Source organism: Fundulus heteroclitus, chromosome 9 (genome assembly GCF_011125445.2).
Source record: "Fundulus heteroclitus isolate FHET01 chromosome 9, MU-UCD_Fhet_4.1, whole genome shotgun sequence".
NCBI classification, from domain to species: domain Eukaryota; kingdom Metazoa; phylum Chordata; class Actinopteri; order Cyprinodontiformes; family Fundulidae; genus Fundulus; species Fundulus heteroclitus.
This window is the reverse complement of record NC_046369.1, coordinates 5,656,157-5,675,503: the sequence shown is the minus strand read 5'-3', so window position 1 is coordinate 5,675,503 and position 19,347 is coordinate 5,656,157. Positions and strand designations below refer to the sequence as shown.

The 19,347-nt window shown below is 39.7% G+C and overlaps 1 protein-coding gene across 2 annotated transcripts in view; it reads left to right on the top strand.

Annotated features, from left to right (window-relative positions):
* The window catches only part of kank4 (KN motif and ankyrin repeat domains 4), a 117,219-nt gene that overhangs the window by 1,279 nt on the left and 96,593 nt on the right, over positions 1-19,347 (top strand). The window contains exon 1 of one of the 2 annotated variants that reach the window (XM_036140896.1): positions 4,162-4,495. The exons of the other annotated variant lie outside the window; for it this stretch is intronic. The gene's annotated coding sequence lies outside the window, so the exon portion shown is untranslated. Of the gene's footprint in view, positions 1-4,161; positions 4,496-19,347 lie in introns of those variants that run through there. 2 annotated transcript variants of the gene reach the window in all.

Genomic DNA, 19,347 nt, shown 5'->3' with positions numbered 1-19,347 from the left:
AGCTTCAGCAATCCATAACTCTTGGTGCCAAATTGTGTTGAAGGGACAACTTCTTGTCAAGCAATCAACCAATCTGGCATTTACCGGTATATAGAAAACTTCAAGAAGAAAGTTATTGTTGAAAGAGAGTCATACAAACTCCTGTTTGAAGTTTGCCATAAACCTTTTAGGGGACAGATAAAATCTAGTAAGAAGAGCTCTGTTCAGATAAGAACAAAAAGAAAATGAATGCTGCACATCTTGTTGAATACAGCAATGTGAAACAAGGAGGTGGCAGCATCATGCTGTGGGGATGCTGTGTTTCAAAAGGGAAAGGAATTGGACATTTGGATGGGGTTTTATGCATGGAAATATTAAAGAAAATATGTTATAGGCTGGAAAAGAATTACGACTCAGACAGAGGTTTAGCTTTAAGTAGGACAACTATAGATGTTGGGTCAGAGCTACTATGCAATAGTTCTGATCATGTGGTAGACACCCATAGTTAAAGTCCAGACCTAACCCAATTGGGAATCTGTGGTAAGACCCAAAACTTGCTGTTAAACACCACACTTTAACCAATTTAGGTAGGCTTGAGCCATATTGCAAAGAAGAATTAGCGTAAATATTCAATCTGTAGATATGCAAATCTGGTAGAGACATACTCCAAAAGACTTACAGCTATAGTTGCACAAAAAGATTGTTCTGCAAAAGAACTGATTCAGGGGTTCGACTACAAATGCTCGTCACCCTCTTTAAGATATCATAATACCCCCCCATCATTTCTCACGCGCTTCACAATAATTATGTATTTAACACAATCAATGTGTTAAATACATAAAAATGGTGAGCATGTTTAGGAAATAAGCATATATGTTATTCAGCTCCTATAGAAATTATGGCTTCCAGAGGTCAGGTTCATACTGACAGAGCAGAGGATGGCAATTATCAAACAGAATGCTCCTTGATGTTTATTTTACCCTTTAAAAAATGTATGCATATTAATTTGATGAAAGCAAAAAAAAAAAAAAATACAAAGTTGAAATAGTTTTAAATTATTTGTCCTGATTTCTGCCGTTTGAGTGATTTAACTGTTGTAAAATGTGGTGTTTGGTGCTATAGAAGCGTTAACATCCCCGTCAATTAATCTTTTTTTTTTTTTTAAGAATAAAGTACCCTAATATTTTACATATCATGGATCACCAGCTTTGTTTTTCTACTGGTACAAAAAAAAAAAAAAAAAAAAGAGAGACAGTAATTCTGGTGATTTTGGGGGCCAACTATTGGTCGGGGGGCTTGGGGAGGGAGGAGGGACAAACTGCATCCCAGTTTTTTAAGCCCTGGATCTGCAGGCAGGGCTTAAAAAGAACTGATGGGGCAGTAATTTTCCACAACCCATCTTAAGGTCTGTCTAAATCCTGACGTGGGGCTGCATAACAAAGAAGCCTTATTGTGGTTCCTTTCTCTCACCGGCTCCTTATAGCAGTGTTTTTGTTTTTTTTTTTGTTTTTTTTTTCAAGAAAATGCAATTCCCACCAAACACCAGCCATGTCTCCGGCTCCAGAGTACGCAGCAACATCGTCGGAATGGCCTGTGCCTATAAAACAGTAGTTGACACGAGACTTTCAAACGCACGGTCAGATCAATGGGCAGATTTGAAAATGTTGGAAATATCCTTGAATCTGTGCAAGAATCTGTTTAGCTTCTGTTCCTCTGATGTAAATGCAACAATCTCATACAGTTTAGCCAATTAACCCGCGTTAACGAGGACCCCTTTGCATGCACCGGGCATTGCTGCTGGCCTTTATTAAAGCAGGCTTTGTCCCAGAGGCGTGGAGCCCTCACAGCACTGGCTGGGAGAGGTAGGTGGTGCGGAGGCTTTAAAGCCCAAGGAGAAAGACAGAAAAAAAAAAAAAATCTCCCCTCTCTCATGCTCCGTCTCTGTCAGGAGGAGATCACTGATGGGAAAATGAAGGGACGTTGAGTGACAGGCAATGGTGCACTCCAACTATGAAGAGCATGTCTTCAAATCTCAAAGCGAATCCTCTTGCTACGGCTGCACGGAGCTGCTATTTGCAGCAGACGTGCTATTGCAATATTGTGACGCTTTTTGAACAAACAAGCGAACCTTGAACGTGCATTCCCCTTTCCGATTGCATCTGAAGAGTTTGTTGCGAGCGCGACACGGCCAAATTAAAGGGGGTTTGTGTTCGAGAACCACCTTCCCTCCTTTTGACCTGCGGGGCATCCTCCAAGGTTGGGAACAGCTGGTTTAATCACATCGTTGCAGCGTTTTTGAAAGAACACACACCGCGAGCCCTGAATTCAAGTCATTAGCAGCCGTTTAAGGCACGAAGACGCTTATCGCTGTTTATTTCTTTCCACTGAAAAAAAAAAGCCCCGGCGGACAAATCTCTCAGGCGACGCTGGGGCCGAAGGGAAAGGCTTAACCCGTCAGGAAACGTACGCTAACGGGTGCTCACAAGCCTCACGCGTGCACGCAGTCTGTCTTAAAAGTGTACACATGCATGAAAAAAATGCCAGATTTCTGTGAAATGATATTATGAGACCAAAAAAAGATAATTTCAAACACACAATTTCTGGCTTTAATGCAACATCTATCATTTAGAAAGGGCTAAATTGTAAATGTTGCAATAACTTAAGACTGGCTATGCTTTTTAACTAATACTTTGTTGGAGTACCTTCTGATTGCATTTCAGCAATTAGTCCTATTTGGTGGGAGTTCAATAATCTTGATTTAATGGAGACCTATTGGTGACTCTGTCTTACAGAGTTTCTCCAAAGCTATCACATTGTGAGGGCGTCACTCCAGAGGAGTTGTGTCACTTTCAGGTCCGAACTCTGGCTTGACCGTGTCAAAATTTCACATCTCTACTGGTGAATCTTTAAATGATTCCGATCTACGCTTGGATTCGCTGTAATGTAGGACAAAATACATTCCTCCCCGTCTTGATTTCTCTTGCAGATTCAAGAATGCAGGTTTGTTGGCTGCGTTCGTGAAAAAGAAATTAACCTTTTAATCACAGACTTGCTTCGGTGTACTTATGTGGAGAAATTGATCGAAACACTCCTTAAGTCTCCCAGTCAAGCTGATGCAAACATCTCCAGGACATGTTAAGGCTTAGATAACTACAATGGTAACTCTTACTAGAAAGAGCAATTAAATTATATCCTTAACTGATGGCTGTATGAATATTGAAATGCACTTCTTGCCCTTTACATGTTGAATGTTTTACCCAGCTACTTCTTTGCTCCCCAGTGGCCTCAGAAATTATCAGGCTACATGAATCATTTCAACATTAAATAGTTCTTTCAATCTCAAGCCAAGGAAAAGCCCATTTGGATCGAAACTAAATGGCATCTGGGGATTTTCATAATTTCTTCCACCTCCACACAAAACTCAGTTCCACCGGGGTTAACGTAAGCCCAGATAATGATGCTGCCACCACCGTGTTTGACTGCGACTACGGCTTTCCTCTGGTGATGTGCATTATTGGTTTTGTGCCAAACAACGTTTTTGACATTGTTTGTCTTCAGTAGACCATAAAACATTCTCCCAGAAGTTATTTCAGGAGATTCTAGCCAGGATGTCTTCTTTGGAAGAAAATGCGTCTGGATGTCTTTCTGTATTTCTGTGTTTCTGAGCCTGTGTATGTATGCTGTGGACATTTTTTCCCCCTCTTCTCCAGACTGATACCTTTTGTACAGTTAGAATATTTTAGTTCCCCGTAGTCTCTCTGCAAACCATATCTTTAGCTAATGGATGAAAACGAGCAACACAAAGGAAAATCCTGCTTGGGCAGCTGGACTCTTCAGGGTCATCAGGTGCAAAGTGATTGATGGCAGAAGCGCTGCCGGGAAGAGTGAGCGTTTAAAGTGTTTATTTCAGCTTTCTGCACTTTTTTTTTTTATTTGTTACCCTCGTTTGTTAAAACATTACAGGAGGAAATGTTTTGAATTGATTCGTCACAGTCCCTTTTCTCCCACATAAAAAAAAAAAAGAAATCTGGCGTTTTCTTTTCAAGGGTTCGAACCCTTTTGAGAAGCGCTTTCCATCAGGTACGATCAGCCCCCCCGCTGCACGCAGGAGTTGTCCGTGTCTGCATACTTCAGAGCGGGCTCCCCGTTTGATGCATGCTGAGGAGGTGGGTGTTTCCAGCCCGGCCACTCTGATGTTGGGAAGAATAGCTCTTGCATCCCACTCAGTCTGCTCTCTACTCTCCCAGCTCTCCTGTTTCACGCAGGCTCCCTGCCTTCCAGCGTGGTGCTGTCCTTTCACTCGCTACTATTCATTACCATCCAGTGTGTATTTTCAAAAAAAAAAAAAAGAAAAGAAAAAGGGAAAACCTACTAAGGTGGACCAAAAGCGCCGGCAGAGGACTGAGGAGTTTGTGCACGGAAGAAAAGAAACTTACATCCACATGTAAATTGTCCTGGAAAGACTGGAGCTTTTACTAGATTCTCGTTCCAAAGGATAGCACGCTCACCTACAGAGGTAAGAGAAATGCACTCTGGCCTCTTTTTTATTTACAATTTATTTCTTCACTCCTGATTTTTTTTATTTACATTCTCTGTGTAGGTTTCTCTTTGGTCTTGTCTGCTCTTTTTACTTTTTTTTTTTTTTTTTACCGGGTCACTTCTGTCATCTCTAAGTTCAGGATAATTTAATCAGACTTAAACATTAATATCAAATGAATTCAATTCTCGTTGCTGTATGATTCCTTTCGGTCCTGACTAGTGGTTTTAAGTCAGAGCGTGACTCTGCACGTGTTATTAGAGGCGCCATAGAATAAAAGAAAAATAACCATTGTTATTGTTTGTTTTTTTTGTTTGTTTTTGCCAAAGCGATCATATTTGCAGCTTGAGCTGACGGCATCCGTGAACGCTCAGTGGGGATGACTTCGCTTGGTTAGCTCTCTCTCTCATTCCCTCTCTAACCCCTCCTTGCCTCTCCTCTCTCCTGTGCGTGCACGTATTCCCAGTTAGTCTCAGTCACCGCTCTGCTTATTCGCCACAGACCACTGGCTCTGGTTGGTTGGCAGACCGCAGTCGCACATTCAGTGCTGGGTGTTCGCAAGGTGCCACGCCGCGCACGGGCCTCGTATGTTACCCTTACAGTATGAAGTCAGTGCTTAAGGTATGGAGCGCGTTAAATGGGGGTGGACCCAGATAAGCGTGCGTCCCGCTGCCTGAGTTTATTTATGTTTGTGTCAGTGTGTTTTTCCTGGAGGTGCAGAGAGGTGAGTCATACCAGCTGACACGCCGGTGGCGGCCGCCGGCGCTCAGTGTAACCACGTCATGGTGTGTGTGATCTGCAAATCTGCATTGTCTGATGAAGCAGTATATCTGTGAAATGTCAACCTTTTCAGGAAACGAAAACAAGCACATTCCAAGAGCTCCCCCCCCCACGCATGGATCTTTCCACGAAAAGTACAGTGTGAACTGATCCAAGGAGGTCAGAACTTAAAGCATTTTTTTCTGCACAGCCATAAGAGTTTGTAATCTTTTTGGTAGGAATAATAAAAATATACCGAAAAAGCAAAGTTGCACGTTTGTTTACTACTAGCAGAGGGAACTTGATTTTATTGTATTAATGACTCTTAAATATTTTCCCTCAACCACAAATTTGAAATTTTATCGGGATTTTGTGTGATGGATCAAAACAAAGTAGCGCATAATTGGGAGGTAAAGGGGTTCATCGTTTTCAAACGTTTTACAGCTGCAGGAACTTAGCAAAGGATAGACGTTTGGAGCCCGAAGGCAAATGCATGCAAAACTTTTCAAGTTTTTATTGGTAGAAAATAAGTAATGTCCATTTTGTCATTGTCCCTCCTCTTCACAATTAAGCTTTAGTTTATACTGGTCTTTAACATCAAGAAAAAATTGTGCCTCTTGATGCAAAAGGCTCTGTGACTTTAACAATGTGACGTACTCTACAGCGTCTGATATTCAAGTAGAAGGAAAGTGAGCTTGTCAGAAAAAAAAAAAACACACGAAGAACAATGAAGTTCGTTAAGTTTGGAAAAGATAACACTGGACCAAAATATAACAGATCCGATGTTTGTGGAGCTTAAAGCCAGTCAGGGCAAAGTTGTGTTGTCACGATCCCAGTGGATTTGGCAGGAAGCATCTGCAATGATTCACTTGTCCTGAATGCAGCCGCCTTGTACCTGCGAGGTTTTGAGCGCGTGTGACATTCATTAAAGCCAGATAACACAAAAATCTAACAAGATTCACTGGAAAACCAAAGATCAGTCACACAATTCTCACCAATGTCTCTTTATTGATGATCTTTTGACTCTTTAAACTGTTTTCAACATTTTGCTCTGTGCAACACTTTATACAATAATATGATGGCATCTTTAGGTTTAGAGCTGATGATCTTGATGCTTTTTAAAAAAAAAAAATAATTGCATAAGGGTGTGTTCCCCTAAAATAGGTAATACTGTGTTGAATCAGCTTGTGATTCAGTCGAAGCATCCAGTATTGTTTGGTGCGGGGATCTTTCAGCACAGGATCCCTCTTCAGGTCATAGCACTAAATATCTGTTGGATTTAATTCCTTACTTTGTTTAGGCCATTCAGAAACTTGTTTCTGCCTGGTGAATGCATTCTTTTGTTGATTTGGACTTGTTCTGATGCTGAAAAACAAAAGGTTTCTTCATCCTCAGCTTTTCAGCAGACAGCCAATGGATTTGGGTCAAAATGGACAGGATGTTTGGATATTTTCATAGTTTTATCCATTTTTAGAAAAGCGGTAGTTCTGTTTCACGAAAAAAAACACCCCACAGCATGTTTCTGTAGGTATTTTGTTCTTTGATTAACATGCAGTGTTGTTTGTGTTGTTTGTGTCCTCGACCAAATTTCCAAATTTGGTCGAGGAGTTCTCGTTTGGTTTCGTTAGACCCTAAAATGTTCCCCCACATGTCGTAGCTTTCAGGCAGGCCTGGACGTTTTCTGTGGAGTATAAGATGTCCGTATAGTCCAGACATATGGACATATACTGTTGTGACACCTAGAACACAACCAGTAATTACAATAAATTGCTGCAGATCCTTTAGTGTTGGTCTTTTTTTGCAGACTCCCTGATCAGGTTCCATCTTGTCTTTACATTCATGTGGAAGAAAACCACAGTTTTTGTAATGCAGTGTTGTCCCACTCTTTCACCACTTCTTGTTTATGCCACGTTGCCATGGTTTTATATGTGATTCTGTACTTTCTTTTGTATTCTGCTCCTGACTGATGTCTTTATTCGGTGAAATATTTCTGATCCTTTGCAACCTGCCCTCTTGCATTGTTTTTTTTTGCTGCATCTTTGTATTTGTCACATTAAAAGCAGCTTTAAAAGTTGCAGCGTTTTACCGGGCGTATGCACACTTTTGAGACCGCCCAACGGTTTCTAGGGTAAACTAAATTATGTGACTGATAAATGATCCCATTTTGGTTCTGCTCTGGAAAGCAGGCCATTAAAGGCCAATGCCTGAGGTGAAACTGTACTATAGAAAAGGCTTAGCAGCTTAATCTGATGGAAAATGTATTGAAGCGCTGGAGCACATGCAGACGCAAACACATTCTGAGAATCTGCAGCAACTCCAGCGAGCATTTTAGGATGGCTGCTTCTTTACAGAGCTGCTGCATTCTGAACAACTGCCCATGCAATTCTTTTCAGCCCTTAACCCTCCCACTGTGTGTGTGTGTGTTTTTTTCTCCTCTTGGTGCGGTTTTGTGACTTTCGAAATAGCAATTATCCCAGCTTGCCTCTCTAAATATAGATGCCGGCAAAGAAACATGTCAATGCAGACAAACTTGGCAGAAGACGCGGTCCATACCCACAACACTGTACGAATCTGCCGTGTCAAGAACTGCAAGTCAAGGGTTGAGGTGGCAAGTAATGTTCTCAGATGGGTTGGTCTGTGCCAGTGGATGCCAGGCTGCGCTCCGTGCTTCTGCTGGCTGGGTGCCCAGTACTCCCCGTGTGGTTCATATTCCACAGACTTCCACATCCACAGACTTCTCCTGAGGCTTCACTGAACCTGTAAATTCCTCTTTTTAGCTCGCACAGCCAGAGTGCGTCCATCTGCAAATGCGCGTGCTAAGTTGACCGCCCTGAGGGATAAATTAGAATGATGTCTTGCTAAAATAAAAAAAAAGTAGAGCGAGAAGCAACGCGTGTTAGTTTTTGTGTCGGGGATTGAGAATTAAAAAGTTTCAGACAAGTGTGTACGTTTTCAGCACGCTGGTCCCGCTTAAATTTGGATTTTTAATTGATTTATCTCCACACTAGCCACAGTTTTAATAAGATAGAAGTGGCAGAGTCATGGGATAAGCAGCTTTGAGGTTTTTTCAGCTCGGCTGTGGGAGGGACGGGACTCCCTAAACTCTCTGTATGTGTCAGTCAAAGAAGGCAAAAACCGCTCGCTGAGAACACACAGATACATGAGAGCCAGGAGCCGGAGCGTACACACACACACGGCAGCTGAGAGAGCGCCCGGGGAGGGCACTACTAATCTCATTCTCTGCTGACACACTGGTGATCATCTGTGTATGCCATCGCAGCTCTTTCTCTAGCAGTCCTGGTATTCCAAAGCTGGAAGTGTCCTCCCCTCGATCATGGTCAGCACATCAGGGAAGTTCACACAGGCACTGGGGGTGTTTGTGCACTCTTTTTTTTTTGCCAGGAACACTTCTAATGTGCAAAGCAGAGCGTCCCCTTACCTGCAACACTGCTAAAAATGTGTAGCACAGCGGTTTTTGCATGGCTTTTTGCAGGGTAGGAAGCAATGGGTCTAGGATATTTATTTGCTCTTAGTTGAAAAATCCACATGGACTTTCCAATTTGTAGACGGCATTTGTAGGGTACAAAATTATTTTTTATCTCGTCATTTAGAGATTTAAAACTGTTTTAATTTGGAAGAAGTTTGTTTTTGATAAGCAAATGAAACTGTCATCTCTCAAAAACATAACAAACCAACACTAAAGGATTATTGATTTAGAAAAAAAGGCATGTTGGATATATTTATTCCCTTCATATTAATCAGTGGAAAAAATCTTTCGTTTAGCATTACAGCAATCCTATAATTGCTTACCAGCCTTTGGCAGGTTTTCACTGGAATTATGACACTGATTTGACTTTAAAAGTTTGCTTTGCACCTAAATCTGCCTGGGGTGTAAATCAGCTGGGGCCTAAAGGCAGTGCTACAGTTTGCTAAATTGTTATAGTATTCACAGTAAAAGCAAAGACGGAAAACATATGCAAGATCATACAGCGGGAACTAGAAAGTGAACTGCCTTTTTATTTGCCCTCTAGTTGTGGACTCAGCACGTTGGTCCCAGACAATTCATGAGTGTGTTGTGGTTGCAGCAGCCCGCGTTTGGACATACGCCAGTCAGTACTGAAATCACTGCCAGCGTGGGCAGATTTCTGCCTTTGCACTGAAAGCACATTTTGTTTTAGAAAGGAACGTCTTACATCTGCACAGCATGCCTCGTGCTGATTCAATCTGTAATTTTTGGCCTGATTAATTGAAGTTATTTAGCTCAGCGTTATTCGTAGCAGCACCCATATCGAGACATGCCAGCACACGGAGTCGAACATCTTGAAAAGCCAAACTGTGGCTGATTGGTGCTGATGAGGAGCTTGCGTATTTGAAGGTTATTAGTGGGTAATTATTTCCACCTGAGAGGCCTCAGATTGAGCGCAAATTGCACAGCATTTAATGCAAATGCCTATTTTTAAATGTCTCGCAGGCATTCAACTGGAGCACGCTGATTATTATTTACCCAATCGCTTTGCCTTTTCTCATGTTTTATGAAACTATGCTGCACCCATGTTCTTTATTTTTCTCTTTGTGCTATGAGGTACTGCTTATTTGACCTATTTCATATTGTGAATAGTTACACAGTTTCTTTAGTTGTGCATCTAAGGAAGATTTATGATTTCGTGTTAATGTGGCAGAATAGATCTGCCTTGTTGCTGTGTTGATTAACAGAAACTTGGTGTGTCTGTTTTTGTGGAGCTTCCTTTGTGGACATTTCAGTGGGTGTCATTGGCTTGACGAGGGTCAGGGAGTTGGGCGGAGAGGCATGGAGATCAGAAGAACAATGCTGTAAGACTTTCCCTTGTTTCTTGTTTTAATGTTGGGAGGAGGAAATCTGCTTGCTTGTGATTTTTAAAGAAAACCAGCCATTCATATCATGCATACAAAAAAAAACCCTGTACTGATGACTTCTTTCCTTTGTTAATACAGATATTTATTAGTTTGCTACCGATGGAATGGACTGTTGGGAATCTATCTCTTTTAAAAGGTTTACAATGGAGATAAAATGGGGCTGGGTGATGGAACGATATTAAGACAAGACACTGTTGATGTTCTACCAAATCAGACGGATCGAAGCATCATTTTTGCATCACTGTTCTATACTGTTGCTCAGATGCATCGGCTTTGTTTTCAATCTCCTTTTTCTGCAGCTCCACAAAGTAGCCTTTGTGTATTAGGAAGGAAGTGGTCAGTGGTTTTGAGGTAGCTACGGTAAAAGTTTGTACGGTTATTTTCACTGTGTTAATCTTTTAAGATTAAATTATCCCTTCAAACCCAATTCAGTAGTACTATTACAAACTCTCAACATAGAAAGACACAGGACAAATAACCCTGCAAACACACATTCATACCTTAGGTAAATCTAAATATACTAAAAAAAAAAAAAAAACTTTCATGTTTTTGGACTGTGGGAGGAAGTTGGAGTACCCAGAGAGAACCGACACATGCACAGGGAAAGCATGCAAACTCCCCAGAGCAGGACCTTCTTGCTGCAACTACTGACGCTTCAAACAATTTGTGACTTAAAAACGATGTGCTCTCCAGCGTGTACTATCCTTCCTCTCTGTGATTTTTCCTTATTTGATTTGCAAACCTTTTGAATTGTTATGGTTAGTACTGAGAAGATTTCATGAAAATTTCAGGATTCCCTGAGCTCCTGAGGGGCCCCATTTTAGTTCCTAGATGTTTTTAAATAATAATAAAAAAAGGCAATGAGAAGTTCAGTTATTTGGAAATGTTACTGGTCCAAAACATACAATACAAACAGTTTATAAAGTTATAGATATTAATATCAATGTAAGAAATATAAATGTATCATTATGGTACTTCAACTCCACTGCTTTTCTGTTACAAATAAAAGCAATCATTTCTATTACTAGTTTCCAAAAACTCATAAAAATATCTCACAGTATCCTTTCCAAACACTAGTCTGACTACTGGATACTTTTTGTTTGCTCAGACAAAAGAAATTAAATTATTAAAAAATTATATTAATGCCACTACACATAGTAGTAGGTATTACTGTTGTTGCTGTTTGGTTTTCAATTTAAAAAACTACACAAAACAGTTTTAGTACTACGGGTCCTAGGTATACACTTATTAAATGTTAAATGTATTTAACACAAGTTACACAAAAATACTGATAAAAATATGTATCACATGGATTTTTTTTTGCCTAAATCTTCATTTTAAATGTTTTTTCCTTAATAGATATAGCTTTATATAAGGAAGCTTTGTTAAAAGATGACTGGGATTTCATGGTAATAACCTTGTTATATGACGTTTTCTGTCTTCCACCCAAGGTTTGGCAATTATGGCCTTCAGGGCCGGTGAACTGCATGCTTCAGATGTTTCTCTGCATTACTCACCTGATTCCGTCAGTTAAAGTAAAATAATTGAATCTGCTCCCCAGGATCAGAAACGCCTAAGCCTCTAACAGACGGTCAAACTTGTAGTTTCCCTAAATGCATCAACAACAGAACATATTCTTTTTTTTTTTTTAAATCCCAAATCTGAATTATGAATCGGCTACCTTTGTCTTAGCCAGTTCATTTTTTTTATGCATCAAGCTTTCCTGGTTACACTGTAAGGTTCCTTCTTGCCAGAAATAACGGAAAAGGGCCGAGATTTCTCAAGGACCAGCGATGGAAAACAATAGCATAGGTTCCATCCCTGTATTGTTTCGCCAGCGCTGCTCCTTAATGGGTTCCTGGCATTGACAGGCAGGAAAAAACAGAGTCTGTCTTGAGAGAAGCTCAGAGCGCTGAGGGTAACACGGGACTTCCTTAATGGAACCTTTGTCGTCAAATACTGCGTTCTGATTGGCTGGATGCAGGAGGCAGGAACTTCCTGTTTCAGTGTTGGAAATGACCACTCCCTGCACTGAGACCTGTTGAGCCTGCATTTAAGCAGGAGTTTGTCAAAGAAAGCCTTCAGAATACACCTTTTAGCCATTTAGATGGTACAGTGACATGGGGACTGAGGTGGCTTGTTTTGTTTGTTTGTCTTTTGTGTGTGTGTGTGTGTTCGGTGATCAGCATTCATTAAGGCTTAGACAACAGTGCAGGAGCCGGCCTGTGCACACAAACGACACACGTTAGTTACTACTGCAGTATTCGCAGCTGCTCTATTACTGTCTTGATGAAAATGCAATATGGTGGTTCTTTTGAGCTGTTTTTGCCTAGCCTTAACTGTTCTGCCATGGACTATGAATTGCTGTGGCTACTATGGCTCTAGGGAAGTGAAGGTGCGTGTGTGCGTGCGCGTGTTGGTCCATATATACACATTTTCGCAGCATTATTTTAATCAGTACACACGTGAACGTTTCATGTACCTAAGTTCAAAACTCCACAATGTTTTCAATGTGACATCAGAATAAAGCAAATAGGCTCCCCCAGCTATCACTAAAGTCTACTTGTTGGATACTTTGGGGTCTCTTACTAAGCTAGAGTGGCAACGGAGAATGAAAGATGGACTGAATCAATGGTTGATGTCACCATTTTTCAAAAGAAATAAGGTATATAGCTTAATTACGTATCTGAAACTCATTCTATTCAAATGTAAATAGCCATAGTATGTAGAGAATAAAAGGCTTAACTCCAAACGCAACTTCCCGTAGTCAACCAGATGCAAGCGCCATGTTACCTACCACCCCGGTATAATGTGGAGAGGAATCTGTCTGTTGGTATTCTCCCACACGTGGGCGATTGTACAGTGGATTGTCTAAATACCAAAACGACTCCAATGCAATTTTAACATTTTCTTCATTATCAAATTTGCAATATCTTATTCAAAAACTCCAAACTACAGTGAAAATTATCCTGTAGTTTTGTCTGTGAAGAATTTGATCAAATATCATTCGTGCTGTACCTCTGCTTTTAAAAAAGTGCTAAAACACATTCAAGAACTTATTTATAAAAACAAAAACATTATTATTTTCACTGAATAGACTGATTCAAATCCAAATCGTATTTTTTTTCTTTTGATTGAAGCGTATTGAGAACAGACAAAACTGTGACTTTAAAAACAAAGCTTAGCAACCACACCATGATTTCTGTGTACTGTCACACCCCTATAAGGCAGGTGTTTGGTGCTGCTATGTGGCGTTTAGTGCAGGCAAAAAGGAGCCTGAATGTTGCCCATTCTGCATTTCTGTAGTGCGTCAAAGCCCAAAGTGTCGCTCAAAAGTTGAGATTTGCAGAGAGTTTCTAACCAGGTTTGCTTCAAGATTCTGTAGCTTGTACATGGAGTTTTTGGCTCCATGTACACTACAAGTACGAAGCGACATTGTATGCATTCTGGTGAGCCACATCTGTTTGAAGTGGGTGTTGAAGTTTGCAGAAAAGGCATTGAGGAAGACATTCAACGTGGTGATAGGGATGTTATGTCTCTATTTTATGTGGATTACATGCACTTTAGAGGCAGTCAGAGCAAGAGGCACCAGAGCTCAGCTGAGTTGTTTTCAGCAGAATCTGATGCTGCTTGAATGCAAATTAGCAACTCAAAAGCTGAGGCTGTGGTTCTCTCAAGGAAAAAATGGGTTATACTGCCTTCACATGAAGACAGTCTATCTCAGGTGAAGTCTGAGAGAGTACTGAAGCTATTAACCAGTTAACATAGAGCTGCTTACAGATTTGGAGTATTATTGTTTCTGTAGCTGCTTTATCATATCTTTTGGATGAAGAAGAATCGTAAAGCCCAATCTTGCAGGTACTCCATCTTACTGCACAATCCTTTGGCTATGCTCTTTAGATTCTGAATAAAATAACAAGGCCATAGAAACAATACATTTTCCAGTATCATGTAGTCGAACATGACATTTGAAAATCCTTAAGCGCTTCAGACAACGATGCTTTTCACAGCAGTCCAGCATCCACATAAAGCTGTTCCCCCGGGACGTTTATCAGGTTGAGGGCCACTAACAGATCTAGGACATGATGAAGACACCAGGCATTAAACTTGTAAAAGTAGGGCTGCATGATATAAGCAAATCATTTGATGGCAATATAGTTGGCAAAGACTGAGATGGCAATAGTAGCTGTGGTAAATCCATGTCTTTCTCATGTACTTTTGGCAGGATGGGTACTGTCATCTGTGTCAGATGTGCACATCTACGGCAGTACAGGTTGAATATCTCATTAACATGCAATGCGTGTATTATAGACAGCTAAAACATGTGTTACATGCTATATTCATGTTATGCACAATGAAATGCAGCTCCACGCAGAAGACATGTTAGTGTTAGTCCTTAAAGGTATAACGGACAATTTCTTTCTGGAAAATGTAGGTAAGAAACGCCCAAGTCACAACTGCGCTTGCGCAAGACCAATCTTACCTGCTGTTCCGATCCTCAGGGAGATCACGTGAAAGAATCTCCCAAATCCACTCTGGTCTTATTTCTTTCTTCTGAGGCCTTCCTCTTCTTCTCATAAGCCTGTAAGACAGTTTGCTTCTCGCGACTCTCAGTCGATGTCAAAGTATACGGTGAGAGCTACAATGAACGGCGGATACCAAAGCTCACTCGGTGCATAAATGATAGAAGTAAGCATGTGCAGCCAGCAAAACTAGCAAGGAACGAGGGCATACTTTGGTGCTGGATGAGATCCTCATAATGACTGGCATGTGGGACAACCAATAGATAAGATGATCCCACCGGAAACCGAAGCTGAAAAAATATCATCCTCTATACCTTTAAACCATTAAATAAATGAAGATGCTTGGCCAAACTGGTTGCTGCAGCATTGCTGACCTATTACAATGGTAAGAAATAGTATAAACTATAAAAATGTCACCTTGAGTTACTTTGGAACATCTCGTGATGTTGGTCACATGGGTTATATAGATGTGATTTATTTAGATTTTTTTTTTTTTTTTTACATTTACAGAATAATTTTAAACAAACACGGATTAGGTTTAACAGCAGTTACATACATATTAGATCAAATATTGTAGGCAGATAGGTTAGTTTATTACACCTACACTTTTTCCACAATCACTTTAACATAAATGGGAGCAGTTATTTCTTTGTCAGTACCAATAAAGAAAACAAACAAAAAACAACAAAGATATGATTCCCAAATTATGCAATCGTTTGTGCAGATTATGTCTCAAAAAACACATATACCACTGTTTTGTACACTTTTTTCTGCATTTCTTAATTTCCACACATTGACTCATTGACTATGAATTTTTTAATATTTGTCCTATCTTTTACTTTTCTGAACATACAATTTCCTCTAAATTCATGCTTTGCTTCTTTGATATCAAACAACATCTGAATACAGTCAGGAAGACGATCATTATTTGCTTTCTCTGTTATCAGTGCAGTGTTAAGTTGAACCAAATTGTAGAATTTTAAGGCTGCAATTTAATAGATGTGCCTCTCGCCTAATGACCGCCGGAGATGGTCTGCATGGATAAACGATAATAGGCAATGTATGAATGGATGCAATTTATTGAGACTTTTGTAAACAGTTTATGATTCCTAAAGCTTTTTTTCCATTCAAAAATATGCATATAAGCTGGTTTTATTATGTATTATTATATACTTCCTCACAGTAAGTCATGAATGAGAATCTTAGGGAGCTGTATAGCTTTTTATAGAGTTTTACCTTCTACAATGTCTTCGGTTTCATGTAAGATTGCAATACCTTTGGGCATTTTACTTTTTTGTTGCTTTTATGAAGCTTTCCAGCAAAATATCACTTATATTTTCACTCCCAGAAATCTGGTTTCACGCACCCTTTAAACCAAATACCATTTATCATGAGGCTGATCTCATTTTTAGTTTCCTGGTGCTAAATAAAAGGCTACATGGGTTGATAAAGCTTAGTTTTCATCTATTTTAGTCAAACGATTTTTTTTAAAACTATTAGTAGGCTTTCAACTGCACACATAATTTGTTTCAGCTACATATACAACTTTATCATCAGCACAGATCTGCAAATGTGCACTCTGGCCTTCACAAATGCTTCATAATATTTTGAAATGGGAAGCAACGTTTCAAAAGATCCCTAAATAGGAACCCGACTATTGTCATCGTCAAGAGCAAGTTAAGATAAAGCAACTTTTATTCCTAAAATAAAAAATAAAAAGTCTAATAAAAGTCTTATAGGAATGGGAAGGGGGTACTCTACTCCCTCTATTGTCCAGGGACTCATGATGACCCCATACTCTCTTTTTCCTGGTTATACCAGAATCCCTGAAACACTTCCTAAAGTGTTTCAGGGATTCTGGTATATCTCCAGTGTTCAATGCGTGAGAGATAGAAAACACTCTGGATGAGCTCCCAATCCATTACAGGGAAACCCAGTGAGGCAGAGGGTGGTTTAAAGTGGTTAGTTAACCTAACATGCATGTTTTTGGATGGTATGAGGGAGGGCTGGACAATGTAGAAGAAAAAGCATATCGATAAAATAGAAATCAAATTGATCGATATCGATAATTATCAACATATTCAAAACATATATTTTAAGTGCAGCCCTGGACATTTTATGCTGTAGTTTAGCAACTTATTTTTAGATACAGACACAAACACTGAATTCAAACTCAACCCTTTATTCAACCCACCTTTTACCAAAACTGCAAGTATTTATTAAATTAAAAACGAATGCGCTCTCTCTGAACATTTTGAAGGGGGCGGGACTTGGTGACAGAGCGTTCCTCGGTCCGCTTTGTGATTGGTCGGAAGGATGTAATGACTGTAATATTAATCTACATGGTTAGAATGCAAAAGAAAGGAAAACTGTTCTTCTATCGAACTTTTTATTAACACTTTCTTTTCTATCCTTGATATACGTCTATTGATCAATATATATATTGTTATTGAATTATCGTCCAGCCCTAGTATGAGGCATTTGGAGAAGACATTGGCGCAGAAAGGCCCTTGTGAGGATTTAAACAATGGCTTTAAGACTCCAAAATACTATATTTTTTTATTATTTCTACCACACTGATTACAACTTGCAAGACGTGACTTCTAAGCATATTTCAAAAATGTTTTTAGTTAATTCCCTTTTTTTTCCTAACAGTTCTTATTACTGCTCATTTTATATCCATAAATCAGGCATCACTTGATTTACCCAGATCAAATGTTGCTTTGACATGTTCATCCATAAGTCTCTGTATAAAAATGAGGTAAAAATCCAACTATAACTGTTGTAGATATTTGATTTTTCATTAAGTGTTGAACCACCACCGTCTTGAAAGCCTCAGAGAATATTGGTAGAACATTTACTGTTGTTTTGTTGTTCAGCTGAAAAGCACTCACAAAGTCATGTGAAGCAAAGCCTTCATCATTACTGTTTTCCAGTTCCACTCCATCACCGTCCTGCAGCCTTTGATTACACGTCGTCCTCAAACAGAAGTTCATTACGTTCACTGCCTAGGCGCCACTGCGCGGGTCATATTCTATGTTTATAGGGGGTTATGAAGTGCTAAGCCAGGAGTTATCTACGCTCGGCACACATCCACAGCTCTTTTTTTCATGTGAGCTTTCTGACCGAATTGCACCAAAACCCAGACTCGGTGTGTTTGTGGTTTACTGTTTGCAGTGTCTCACACTCACTCTTGCAAAGAGCATGGATGACAAGGAGAGGCTGCGGGGGAAACCGCAGGTATGCGAGCGTTTAGGAGTCGGTGAGGCTGTTGAAATGTAGGAAGGTCTCAGCTGTCCAGACGAAAGTCTTGTGTTAACGTCTTTGTTTGTTTTTTTTTGTTTTTTGCTTTTTCCATCTTGCACCACACAGCCTTTTCAAAGACATTACATTTTAAAAAGACATCGTAACGCTGACAAAGATCTTTACTTGTGAGAAAACTACTTAGAATTCATGTCAAATAAAAGACAAGCTGTCCGTTTATCATCAGTTTTTTGTAGCGCAGTTGTGCCTCAGAGTATTTTATTTTTACACGTTTTTGAAAGGAGACCTTTTGACACAATCCAAATCGTTTTTTTTTTCAGCAGCTTCACTTTCCGACCTCTTGCTCCTTCTCTCAGAGTACTGTATGTGTTGGCATTTATTAAAAGGTTACTCAGGATTGTGTGATCTGATATGTTTTGCTATTTCTATCTCCCTTATCTCTGTAATTGTATGCATTATTGATTTTCCTTCTTCGTTGTGCCTTTAGTGTTGTTGCGAAAGCTGCTGAGACATTATTCTGAAGGAAAACACAAAACACGTCCTTTTGTATTCTCTTTTAATGCTAGACTGGATTTCTCTTTTCATTCCATTTTCCTTTGCACCGCATAGCATAAAGACACAGATGTCTGACAATAGTAGCTATTGTACATTCCCCTGTTTAAAATCTCCTTTAATTTGACACATGTTCTGTACAATTCAACTGAAAAACAAAGCGGTTTGGAAACAAAATGTAAAATGTAAAAAATAATTAAAGTCAAAGGGGAGATAACCTGGTCATATAAGTGTGCAACACTTTTAAACTTATTATTATGAGTTAGATTTTGAATGAATAGCTGTTCTTGTGCCTGGACATTTGCACATTGGTCAGTGCCAGCTTAATTTATAAAGCACTTTATAACACAAAAGTTTGCACAGTAAGAACGATAAAAGCAATGCCATAAACGTAGTGAAAACCCAAAGAAATTAACCAAAGGAATAAAAGAAACGTTCCACACAAGAGAACGTTAATAAAAATTAAGACTTAATTGATTGAAAAGTCAAGTAGTAGAGCTGGGTCTTTAAAAACCTCCTAAAAATCTCTAAACTTTGAGCAGCTCTTTTATGGATCGGTAAATTGGTAAAGCCATAGATCCCAGAAAAGGTTACAGAAGTTCAAAGGGATATCATTATATTAAGATATCGGCCTGTATCAGGTAGGACATTTCATAGTATTATATGTACAACATGACAGTAAAGAAAGTCATGAGTCATTGGATGATATTCAAAATGTCTCCGTTGAGAACAAAGTGGAACCAAAGTTTGTTGTTTGTGTGCAAACTGGGCAAATAAATTGGATCCTGATTCTGAATTCATCCGTACGTTTTTACTGAGGAGTGGGTTGCAAAACAGAAG